Source organism: Coturnix japonica, chromosome 9, assembly GCF_001577835.2.
Source record: "Coturnix japonica isolate 7356 chromosome 9, Coturnix japonica 2.1, whole genome shotgun sequence".
NCBI classification, from domain to species: domain Eukaryota; kingdom Metazoa; phylum Chordata; class Aves; order Galliformes; family Phasianidae; genus Coturnix; species Coturnix japonica.
The window spans coordinates 19,013,065-19,026,685 of record NC_029524.1 but is presented as its reverse complement, the minus strand read 5'-3'; positions in this window follow the sequence as shown (position 1 = coordinate 19,026,685).

Here is a 13,621-nt window from a genome sequence, read left to right as displayed (position 1 = left end):
GGGGATATAATCAGGGAAACATGAAGTCAGAATTAGGTCTTTTGAATTTGAATGTTCATTACACTGATGAAATTCCTTCACATGAAAGCCTAAAATACAATGCTCAGAAGGATTTTAACATATACATACCTGTGTTGCTTAAATATTTCTCCTTCTTTATTGTGAACTTAACTGTTCTGTACTTAATCCAATGAAATCAGGAAATATTCATAACTTATCCTTCTTCCAGTTAATTGATTTTTTACATAACTGATAGAGCATTAGCAGAAATCTCTACTATTGAAGATTTCTGTGTAGGATATTAACTGGTGCTAATCAGGTATTTCCAACCAATTCTGATAATAAATTCCATGTTAATATAGCACAGGATGATTATCAGCTATGTGGAGTAAGAAGAAATTAGAAATCATACACAGAGTAAATGCGTATCTATTATTTATTTGTTTTAAATTATATTCAGAACAGAAATCTAGGGAAGGATTTTTAATATTAGTCATGAAAGCTATTTAACTGCACTGAAAATTCTCAGTTGTTTTGATTCTACTTGCTCTTTTTTCCCCTCTGCTCTCTGTGCATTTACTTTAGGACTTCATGTAGAATACTTACTCTATTTTGATGCATGTCATGTGGTATCTAAGTATGCATTAAATGACAGGACATGAACAGCAATGTACTGCTGCATTGGGCAAGTTGTACATTTATTCACTATAAGTAGCAATATGATATGCTGTGTAAGTTATTGTTATGAAATAGTAAAGAATCCTTACATCAATAAAAACTATAGATGTACAGAAAACGTAAGTTTTCATGCTATACGTGTGCACATGTGAATGTGTGTATATGAGTATAAAAACAGAGATATGTTTTCTTAAATGGGGCATATTTTAGAGTCCTGTGGTTAGAAAAGAAAAGCAAATTTGAAAACTTCCTTTTTCTTTGATACTTTATGTTTTTATTGTTATTTTAAATAATGGGAATGAGTGGGAGCATGAACACGTGAAGTTTTCCCATCATGTTCTGATGTTCATGACCTGCAATTATATTCTATGGAAAAAGATGAGTGTGGTGATTTTTTTCTATAGATGGACTTTATGCATTACTTTCTGATGCAGTATATAAAGGGAGTGCAAATGGCAAAGTGTTTAACAAAACCTGAAATTAATGGAAAATTTCAAAGTAAGTTAAGGTTATTTCTTTGAGTGCATCAAAATAGTTCTGCATTCTCCAGTCAGGTATGAAACCTTTCCTTTTCTTAAGCACACAGGTGAAGTGTTTCCAGGTAGATCTTTCTTTTTTACACTTATTCTGCCCAGAATGCTATGGCTAGAGGTTATCATTTACACTTGATTCCTGCCACACTTGAAAAAGAGAAATGGCAGAAATCACCTCATAGGAGCAGGCAATTAGAAATGGATCAAATGAATGTAACAGCAGCTGTGGTTTTGTTGCACTGCATCATTCCTTCTATACCTTCAGACTGTGTTAAAACATCCCATCTATTTTATTCTAGTCACACTGAAACTAAAGGCAAGCTTGTTGGTACAGATGTAAGGACAGGCATAGAGAGGAGATAATCACAGTAAGGGAATTCTTGGGAAATATTTCCTAGATAAATTGACACTTCTATGCTGTTAAGTTGGTGTTTTTGTATTGTTGGTTTGGTGTTTTTGTTGTGGTTTTTTTGTTTTGTTTTTTTTTTTAATGAAAACTATTTTTCAAGTTTTAGTGCACAAATGCATAAATATTTTAGTGCTTTCCAGGAAAGCAGTTTTGACATAACTCAATATTTACACCTGTAAAAGGCTCAAGTGTAATTTCTCATGACAGTGTCATTGTTATAGTCTAGGAACAAATGCAGGCAGATAACGGGCAGCATTATCTGAAATGTCAGGAACAAATTAAATAAATGATTGGACCTATCACTATTGTAGTCTGTTGTGTGCAAGAGGCAGCGGTATGTAAAAATATTGCATTGATATAAGGACATTATTGCCATTTTTTGTAGCGGTGATTTACAGGCTGATGGTGATATCTGTGGTAAATGGTTTTCTAAACAAATCTGTTTAGTGAGGTAAACACATTTCTTCAGTGTATCTCAGCATACGTGACCTCCCCAGATGTGGTTGAATACCTCCTAAAAGCAGCGTATTTTACCACTGTGGACCAGAAGAGAAGGGCTGTGAGGGAGTCAAGGGAACAGCAGGAACCATGGCAATTCCCTGAAACAATTCTTCTTTTCCTATTGGCATTAGTTTGTTTGTATCCAATATTACATGTGAAACCATACTGTAAGTATTGTATGCTCTCGAGTCGATTGCTCCAATGTTTATTGCAGTTTTCAGTGTTTGTTTTCAAAGGATTTGCAGAAAAGCAAAAAATACTCTTCCCTTGCGAGAAAAAAGTAGTTTTTATCACTATAATCATATAAATATAATGAAACATTTTATAGTACACAACTGAGAAATGGATTAATAACCATACTTAAGTACAAATTGTTTAATGTGCACTGAAGCATTCTAGTTTCCACTTAGATAAATTGAACAGAAAAAGGAACAGAAGGAGCCACGTTTGCAATTGGAGGTAAGCTGCCATTTACTTTCCTAATATTTCACCAAATATAAGCTCCAAATATTTCAAACAAAACCATAGTAATTTCAAACAAAGCCATTGTAATTTCACACATACCTTAGACATTCAAGGAAGAAGCTCTTCTTTAGACTAGGTGATTGTGCCACCTAAGGAGGAATATGGATTTGTCCCTGAAGCAGTAAAAAGGCAGGCCTGAAACAAATCCGATACTTTAATAAAGCTTTTCACTGTGTTTTTGTCTGCTGGTTGGTTTGTTTGTTTTAGGAACTTATCCTACAATTTTATGTTGACTGAAGCAGACAGTTTGCATTGGTGAATTACTTCTTAGTGTTCTTGGAGTTTATCCTCTTAGAAACCGCAGGTCAAAAGTCATTAAAACTTGTTTACAGATACTATTACTCTCAGTTTGGTAATTTAAGGTAGAATTAACCTTCACAGTCCTATTTTCTTGTTTTCCATTTCTCTTCTTCAGTTGTTGCTATTTAATTTTCTATTTCATATTTTTCTATTGATGGTCTGTGGTCAGTTACTAATCAGCTAATTTGCTGTTATTAGACAGAGACACAGTGAAGAGATTGTACTTTCTAATGGTCAATAAGACGCAAATCATGAGTAATAGACCAAAACTTAGTTACTCTTAACAACCACTCTTTGCCTTTGTACTTTCTTTCTTTTATACTGCATTTATAAAGTATATAATCTCAAAAATGCATGGGATTTCAGAGCTTCTGCCGTCTCTGGGACGTTATCTTGTTGAGGTTAAACTAGTTGTTGCATGGTAATATGGGGAAATGTGGTGCTCTGTGAGCTAGTCAGGCTGGTGTGCTTATACCCCTTCCAGATCAAGCATGATCTCATCTTGTTAGTTCAAGTCTGCCCACATACTGTTAGATGTGAATGCAGATATGATGGACATGAGGAGTGAAGGAACCACGCTCATTAGATGGTGAAACAAGTGGCTCTGCCCTTGAGAAGATTAATCAGATTTTCTCTGCTAAAGAGCCTGTATATTGTCATCTGAACTGTGAAAATTTGGATATCCATTTTCTCTGTTGCAAATCGATGACATTTTATGTGAGAAATGTGACTGAATATGTGTGTGTATATATATGCACGATTATGTGAAGGAAAACTAAATTACAGCTTCACAAACTGCTACAATGTAAGGATCAAATGGCTGTGGTATGGTTTCAGAAAGTGCATGCTGTAATAAAATATGAATAGGAAAATCAATGTGCAATATGCAGTTTTTATGGGAATTGGTTTTGCAATGGGTTTAGAGAGATTAGTGCAATCTGGAAAGTGTTGACTGTAGTGTCTGCTTTGTGATTTGGGGAAGGGCATTTACTGGCTTGACTACACACAAAGATTCTCTCATAGTTACAGTGCTGGAACTGAAACACTTGTGGTGTATGTAGGTATGTTCCATGCACACCCCAAACAATGGAGTAGCATGGATGCCCCACAGCTACCAATGCTCACATCCTGCAGGGACTCCAGTTTGTGTCCTCAAGCAGAAAGGTTTGCAGGTGTAGTTTCTGTTCTCTGAATAGCCAAATAATGTGGTTAGTCAAAGACTTCTGTTGCTTTTCTGGATACCCACTCTCACTCTGTCCATTTAGGTTCATTTGCTGGAGTACTTTTGTTGCATCCATATTCTTGATAGTTGTTGAGGAAGAAAAGAGAAGAACTGCATATGAAGTATTTAATACTAAATAGCATTTACAGCCTTTAATTTATTACAACAAGAAGCTTTAATAACAGCGTAGATATTCTATGCTGAACTGAAGCCTTCCTAAGGAGTACAAAGAGATGAAATGTAATAGGCTGTATACATAGTTGAAATATCATTGCTACTTGAAGTGCAGCACTTTCACTGAGAGTGCTCTCTAATCCATTTTAAATTGAATATGAATAGTTCCAGGATAATGCCATCTTTTTTCATCACTGTGTTGTTTTCCTAAAACTCAATCATTGATTGTAAAAGCCCCACATTTCTACTGTTCCCGGAGGTGGTTTTGTATTTGTTGTGCATATATATTTTTAGTTTTATAAATGTTCTTAAAGTCAGAAGGAGCTTACTGAAGGCAAAATGGAGGTAAAGGTATGGTTATTTACACCAGAATCTCATGCTATTGTATTTTTACTGATTACTAGAGAATTGATTTTCTCTTTACCAGAAGAGGCAAAAAGAAGTGCTTATAAAACACTTTCCTTTCCACCATGCAAATGCTTTTGATAAAAAACAAGATATTCAATGAAGACAAAAATTCTGCTCCTGGAAGTGTTCCTGAGCAAGCACTGCCCCATCCTTATCATTTTTTGGAAGAGGGGCTTTATCCACCCCCATGCACTTCCCAGGGTCACTGAGATTTATTAGCAAGGTGAGTTGGCTCCTGTCATGTGAAAAGTTATTAATGGCTTTGTGACAATTCACATTAATTGCATCATGTGAACTTCCATTATCACTCTCATCTGTAACCTCCTAAAAATATCAAGGCTATCAGTTATTTATATTCTTCCTCTTATTTCGGTGACCTCAAATTATATCACTGTTTTTTATTCCACAACAGTTTTTATTGTTTTATATGTCATGGGAGACAAGCAGATTAGTAAAGCAATATTCTCAGCCAACCCTAAAACCTGGTAGGGTTTCAACTGCTTGTCTCTCTATAACCCAGTTGTATTAAAACTATGCCTGTAAAGCAGCTTACATACCTATGTTTACAGCTTTTGGACAGCTTAGCCCAGCAAGAACTCATTTCATAACATTTACATTGAACACATTGAGATCCTGCATGGAATGGAGCCTAAAATAAAGCTCTCAGTGAGCAACATGAATGTGGAAGATGCTCAGTTATGCTAAAGCTAGATATCCTTAAAAGCAGAGTAAACAAAATACATATGAGTCAAAGCAAATGTACTGAAGAAACTGAACAAGCATGTTCAATTGTAATAATTGTAACAGTCTGTATTAAATCCAAAGAATTCAATCTAATAGGTGTAAAAAATAGGGAATTAATTACATTTTGGCTGAGTTTTCAAGCAAGATTTCAAGCACTGTCACTGCTGTATTGTGTTTCTCTTGTATAACAGAGAGTCTTTTCACTGGAAGATCCAAATGCAAAGTTTGCAGGTGGGCATGGTCCTGAGCTGAGTGCTTGAATGGGGGATGGCAGGAGAAGAATTCCTCATCTTCCTGCTCAGTGATTCATTTGCACCAAAAGGGAGAATAAAACCTGGGCCAAAAAAAAAACCATGGCTTCCACTGGCTCCCAGGTACAGGTATGCCTCTAGATTTTTATTCTAAGATGTATTTTTTTCAGTTACCTTCATTTCTGAAGATGGTATACATTCTTTTATTAAAATGAATGTCTTGGCTCTGTACTTGGTTATTCCAAGTACGTACTCCAAGCATGTGAAGGATGGCAGGCTGGAATGATTAATTAATAAGATTTTTTGAGAGCCTGTTGCCCTATGCCAAGTTTTCCTTAAAAAATTCAACACAATTTTTTTTTTAAAGGAGGCTTGGGAAGCCAATTAATTTTTTACCTATTTATTATTGTTTCACCTTGAGACATGAACTGCAAGTACTTTGATAAATGGGATCAAAAGTCTGTCTACCTTCCAAACTGCTTCTTGTATGTCTCTGTGCTGTTGGGTGTTTGTTTGGGATTAAATTTGAACTTCTCACAGTCTGGCCATACCACATTCTTCTTGTGCAATTACTACACTAAAGGGGACTGTGTCCCTCCTCTGCCAATTCACTACTTGAATGCTGTGACAGATCAGGGCTCAATGCTCTTGCCAAAGTTATCATTTGCCCTTTACTTTTAATACAGGTTTGCCATCACTCTGTTTTGGAGGACTATGTATATATTCCTAAAGAGACTTAAATTGCTTTGTTGCTTCCTCCCCCACCCCCCCCAAATCAATTTATTTCTTGTGGAATGTACACAACAGCTATTGGCTGGACTAGAATGCAAATATTAATAAAAAAACTATAGCAAAGAGACTTTTTTTAGCATTTCTAAATGCTAGCTTTGCAATACTACCAATAGCTCTCAAAAGTATTTCTTTTCATTCTTATCTTTTCTTTTTTATACTGAATTTCCCTTCTGAGATCACAAAACTGTGGTCAAGTTGGTGGACTTATTTTACACAGAAGCAATTACTTCTCCATGGTATCAAGTAATGCTTATTTTCTGTTGCTATTCATGAAATAAGACTAGTGTTAATCAGCCCAGGTTTCATGCAATTTGTGGAACAAGGTTGTATGGGCACAGCAAAGGAATTTCTCATTTTCTAATTGTAGGCTGCAAGCCTGTTTTTATATATATATACATATATATATATATATATATATATATATATTAACTACAGAGGGAGCATTGCAAACATAATCTGCAGCTGTGATGTGACTCTTCTGTAGCCTCTAGTTGTGACAGGATTCTAATAAACTACGTGCAGGGAGCAATTTTTCATTTTGAACTAAAAAATAAAATGATATCTCAACAGCAGTACCAGCTTTGGTGACCTCAGGGTTGCCCATCACAGCCCATCAGTCCTTGAGCACCTGTCACATGTTGGGATTTTGTTTAAAAAAAATAGCATTGTGTCAACACATTTACCATATGAAACTTTTCTGTTAGTGTCTTCTCTTGTTTTATATCCCCATCATTCAAACCTAAAGCATTAAAAATCCTGCAAATGCTTTAGAAGTAGAGCAGAGATGTTTGGTAACAGAATGCTTATTTCCTTTAAATACTTCCATGCAGCCCTGCAGAAGTAATCACTTTATAGAAGCTAATAAAGAATGGATTAAGCTACAGCTTTGAAGAACTCATCTCAAAAGGACCCAGAAACCACTGTCTAAAAGCAATATTATCAGCATTAGAAGCTGAAAAATTACACCAACAGATCTAGGTCAGTGCATTATAAGTAGAAACAATAGAACTGATGTCAGAAATATTACAAAAAGTCTGCCTCTAGTAGTCTGGGGACACTGAAGTCATCAGCTTGTTTTCATCTGAAGGGTTTGCAGCATGCCTCTATATAAATCTGTGTCCCTGTGATTGAGATATGGCTCACAAGGCTCTGCTTTGGTGTTTTATCTTAATGGCCATTGAGATCTTTACAAGAGTATGTTGTTGGATGTAGATTACTGAATATGTATATGTGTGCATATACCCAAGTGTACATGTAGTCTTTAAGGTTTTGTAGTAAAGATGCTTCCATAATCAGAAGTGTCATCTTGGTATACAGTAATCTCTGAGGGGTTATTTTTTTTTTTTCTTTAAATTTTCCCAGTTGTTTTTCAAACCCATATAAACTTAGGAGAACTGCAGCATTGCACAAGTGCTTCTGCAACTTCTGCTTGCTTAAAGGGAAGAAGTGTAAGTGATGCTGAATGCTGTGAGTATGCTGTTTTCATTAAAGCCCATGGAAGATGTGTTGAAACTAAGATTTCAACTTTTGTATCAACTTTACTGAAAGCTCAGTTTTAGTATTATGATTGAAGGGGGTGGGGTGAGGGGGGAGGATAACTGGAATGTATATGACAAAATTATAAAAGCATTTTTTTCCTCTGTGAATTCCAGTGGATACTGGGGAATGACTTATCTTGCAACTGTATAGTTAGATCTTGTATACTACTGCAAAAGGTAATTAAGCATCTGAGAGGGGGAAAATAAAAAGAGCCAGAATAAAATGAGTGCTATAGATACTAGAAAGCTCTTTTAAAGAATCAGTTATTTTCTGAAACATGAGAAGCTCCATTACAATGGAAGGGGTTGCTGGTAGCCACCCCACTATATATCCATTTCTCAAAATAGTACAAGCACTTCCAGAGAGAAGCCAAGTCATTTGTTACAGAATGCCCACAGGACACATATTTTTTCCAAGTGAACTTTGCATTCCCCTTTTGCAGAGGAAAGTAAATCTGAAATAAAGATAAATGCTTAACAGGGAAACTATAGTGGCCCTAGAAGTTGCTATGAAGCACAGTACTTATGGGTAATGTAGTGATTTTTCTGTCTGTTCTAATTATTCATTAAATATTTAGAAATTTAAAAATCCTTGGTTTTGTACCAAAGGAAACAAACAAACACTGTCTCTGCAGGTGTAGCTGTACGGTGTGATACATCCTTTCCTTTAAACATTTAGCCTTCAATACACTTACCTTGCAATTAAGTAGTGTTAAAGGAGGGGAGAGGAAGAGATCTATCACTAGAGACTGTTGCTCATGTAAAATGACAGTATGGTATGCAAAACTCTGGGTATAATTCCTGGAAAAGCAGCTAATATGTACAGTAATATGCTTGCAATATAATGGATTTCCCACAAGGGAAATCACAGTTTTGCAAAATTGGCAAGCTAGGTACAGAAAAGAGCCCTTTCAAAACTGATGTGGTTTTTTTTCTTTCTCCTATTAATTTTAGTGTGAATAAGACAATAGATTACTGTGTTATGCTACTTTATATCTTTGCTTCTAAAGATTTAACTTTAGTAGGAGATTAGCAAAACTGATGTGAAGCAATCTGCAAGGTAAGGAGACCTTGCTTCTGTTTTCCAAGGGATTTGATGCCTGATGTCTCTGCAGAACTTTACTCTGTAATGGTTGTCATAGCACATTGCAAATCTGGCCCTTTGCAAGATGGATTAACTCTGGACCTTTGCTTGACAGATTAGTTTAACAAATGAGAGAACTTTGATCAGTTTATGTACAATGCGGTGGTCTCTAATGAGTTCATTTTTAAGTACTTCTGCAGTATAAGCAGGGAAATAACCTCATTTTCTGCAGCACTCTTCCCTACTTCTTCCTGACATAAAATGTTACCCCTCACTGAGATGTATTTTCTTCCAAAAGATCAGTTAATTGGAGCTAAGCCAGGCACCCTACAAGCTCATTGCCCTCCCTCCGAGCTTCTGCCTCTTCAAGACTTCAGAGCAGTGCTGGCCAACGTTTCCTGGCAACGTGGTGAAGCAATGCACTTTTGGTAATAATACTGAGCATGTGGGATGAGTAGCACACCAAAACCATAGCTTTTGCTGCTGTGACTTCATATGAAACAATCATGTAAAAATACATCATTGTGCTTTTGGTCAAGTTTTTCAGCAATTTCAGCCAGGCTCACAAACTGGAATTTTTGAACCCCCTTGAAAGAATGTCTACTGTCTACATTTTTAGCTGTTTCTAATTGTACTTTTATGGTATAAATCTCACATGAGAGTTAAGAACAAGGTGAGGAATATAAGTCAAACTACTCCCTTTGTAGGACAAAATGACTGATGTTCAACCAGGGCCACCAGTTTTAGGAGTAAGAGGCATAGCGTTTTCCTTGGATCATTGAGCTAATTATTCCTATTCCTAATAACTACTTCAGGGATATCTGGAGATGCATGGGAAGTTGGTTTATTTATGAAAAGGTTTAGGTTAACAAAGATGTTGTTTTTGCTGAAGCAGAAACAGATGGAGATGGGGGAAATGATGTCACAGTGAACTCAGCATGACAAAATAGTGGTTCCCTGATTGTTACTTATTTGTTTATTGTTGGTTTGCTGAGAGAAGTTGCTAGATGAGAGAATAGAAAGAGTAAGGAAGAAGTTTAGAGCTCTCATTGTAATGAAATACATTAATTGCAACAAAAGAGTGAATTTTCTGGCATTAGTTGGATTCTGAACCGTTCTCTTTCTTTCTAGGCCAAAAGCAACAGAGTACGTTACAAAATTAAGGCCCCAGGATTATGTGCTTTGTTGTTTTGCTTGGTGTAAATAAGTCAGCACTCACAAGCCACTTAGATTCATTTCGGGGTTGTTACAAATCTGTAGGAGTGAATGTGTGTTGCTGAGTAAGCTGAGAGGTTTTATTTATTTTTTTTTAAGAAAGGGCATAGCCCTATTCCCGATGTTGCTTCTGAAGGTGGCCTCAGAGATGTTAGCCCAGATTTAAAGCCGGTTGCAGCTCCTTCACAGTGAGCCCACACAGATCCTATTTTTGTGTCTATTAGAGAACAGATGTCAAGTGTATGCATCAGCAGATTTATCCAGACATCCGTCATCCCAAGCAGGATGACTGGTGGTGACCTGAGGCCTGACATCTGCCTACTGCAGTGCAACTGAAAGACATCAACTTTCTTTGAGGATGTGTAGACCACCTGAGCAGGCCTGAAATTACAAGGACAGGTGTCTGAGGCTTAACAGATGAAAACCACTTGCTGAAAATAAAGGTCAGACCATGGTAGAAAAGAGGTGACCCCTTTCCCAGCTCAGTTCAGCAACAATATCTATGGGAAACAGCTGTGACAGTTCCCTTCAGCACAATATCCACAGGTCCAAGCTGTTAAAACTGTGGTTAGTCTGCTTGGGCTATTGCTGTCTGCAATACTCTTCATAGAAGTAAGCATTCTGCCTGAGACTGAGCTGTGGTTACAGAAACTTTGGACAAATGCTGCAAAACTCAGAAGCAGGTAGGTAAGAAATTTTCATTTTCATCTTCTTTTTCCTGTAAAGATTAACGGATGTGTGCATTTTTATTGTTTTAGGAAAGAGTCATTATATATATAATTTAAGTTCAAATCTTCCTTAAATTGAATCTTAACCGTATTTGAGACTATGGGCTTTAAGCATTGCTCAACAATCACCTCTCATTTAAGTAAAATGAAAAAGGTCATGATTCATTTGTGTTGAGGAATTAAGAGTGATGTTGATTATTAAGTAATTGTAGTTATGGAAATCAGGCTATTCTCTGTATCAACCTGAAACAAGACTTTTTCCTTCCAACCAAAGAGCAAGGTCTTTAATTGTTCTCAAATCAAAAATCTCTCTCAGGAATGGAGATCTTATCAGGATGGCATCAGATTGAAGCAACATAGCTGCTTTCTCCAGTTGACAAATGCACGGTTATTCTCAGACGATTCTTGGTTGAATTCATGAGTTGAATATCTGTCCTCTGTACATAGTAAGATATATGGATGATCAAATTTCTCTTTTATCATCTTATTAATTGAATATCAGTTATTATTTGAATGTTGTTTTTAATTACTTAATGAAGTTAGGTTTACACGTAGCTGTGTGTTCATCTAAACTTAATCAGGTTAGTAAATGCAGTAGCAAAATCTGTTTTCCCTTTTCCCAGCTCAAAATCACGAGAAAGATGTGAATGGTCCTTATTACTTGAAAGGTGATTCAGCCTCTGGGTAAGCAAAGCTGTTATCAGGCTCTTCTGATCTGACTTACTTTTCTTGCTTTGCTACAGAAGCAGAAGTCAGATGGGGAAAGCTGAATGTATGTGAGTGTCCCTTTTGCCATTAATTTTTAGGAAGACTTGCGTATTTTAGCTGCTCTTTGTGTCTTTGAAAGTATCATTCAAACAGTTTCCTAATTAAAATGGAGAATCAGGCAATAAAACATTGTAATCAGTGCCTCCGTTTGTGATGCGTCTGAGGTGATACATGCTTTGTGTTCATAGACAATAGAACTTTGAAAACAAAAAAAACAGCAGAAAATGTTATTTATTTTTCTGTCCTGCTCAGTGACCTTTGCTATTGGTGGAGCCTCTGAAGTCTGGCAGAGAAAATGAAATCCAGGTCTAGTGTGGCTAATATTCAACCCAACAGCAAAAGATAGATTTTTCATTCTTCTTTTCTTTATGCAAAGGCTGTTTGTTGAGTTGACATTGTGAAATCAGTCTGGCTTGTTGTGAATGATGTATGAAAGAGGAAAAATCCTTGCTCAGAGCCCAAATAAACAGATGCTGCAGTAAGACCAAGGTGGTTGGGCTATGCTATCCTATTTGCTGTGTCTGAGGCTGCAGGCATTTCTGGAGGTCACCTGGCCAACCCCTGTCCCAGCAGATGTATAGTGTGCCCACACGTTTACTTGTCCAAGAGTCTATTAGTCTAGATTTTTTGAATTACATACATAAGTAACAGTGTCGCTATTTTTGCTTTAGAAAATCATGTATGTAACTCATTTGTTTTCTAAGAAGTTGAAATTTTCTTATATATATATATATATATATATATGTATGTATTTTTAAGGAAAAGCTGAGAAACTGGGAAATTTAAACTCCGTTAGTATAAACAACTGTATTACTATAATGTTAGTATATAGTTTTATTTACTAGACTATTTTCCTCTGGCATTTCCATAATTTCCCAAGATGATGCCTCACAAGAATAAAGGGAGGTATTAAGTGTTAAGATGTCTTGACAAGAGCAGAATACAGATTTAATGGGATGAGGAAAAGTAAACATAGTTATATTGCTCTTTTCTGTGTTAGTGTAGACATTGCATGTTTAGATATGATGGTTGGTGGCCCTGTCTGCAGCAGGGGGGTTGGAGCTTCATGATCCTTGAGGTCCTTTCCAACCCAAGCCATTCTATGATTCTCTAATTCTATGATTTTTAGGATTCAAATCTTTCTTGGACTTGCACATACCCTTTATCCATAATGAAGGTCAAATGACCCTCAACAGGTCATCAGAATGGATTAATCAAGACAAGTAGAAGATATTTCATGCAGGAGTAACACTGCTTAAAATGATGCTCTGTTCTTTTTTGCTGAAGTACAGTGAAGGTAAAACAGTGAATCACTGAAGTCCAGGATGAGTGAATTGCAACTTTGGATTCTGAACAACCTAATCTTAATGCTGTTCATCAATCATAATAAGTAATATCTTGGTACTGTATACATCAGCAAAATTTGTAGATTACTACTTATCACAGACACTGAAATGCCCATTTTGATATATTTTTCATACGAATATACATGCCTCTTGTGGATTTTATTTATTCACACCTTCTGTCAGTGTAATTGTGCTGTAGTTAAAGTACTTGTTTTCCCTTCATTCTTATCCAGCTCAATAGATCATGAAGGTTAAAGTAACCTTAAGCTATGTTTTACAATTCTTTCTAGTACTTAATTAAACATTAAAAAAAATCAGCATTTAAAAAGGTAGCAACATTCATTTTACTACTGGAACAGATGCAACATGAATTTATTTAGTTCTAAAGACTGCTCTTATCGATGC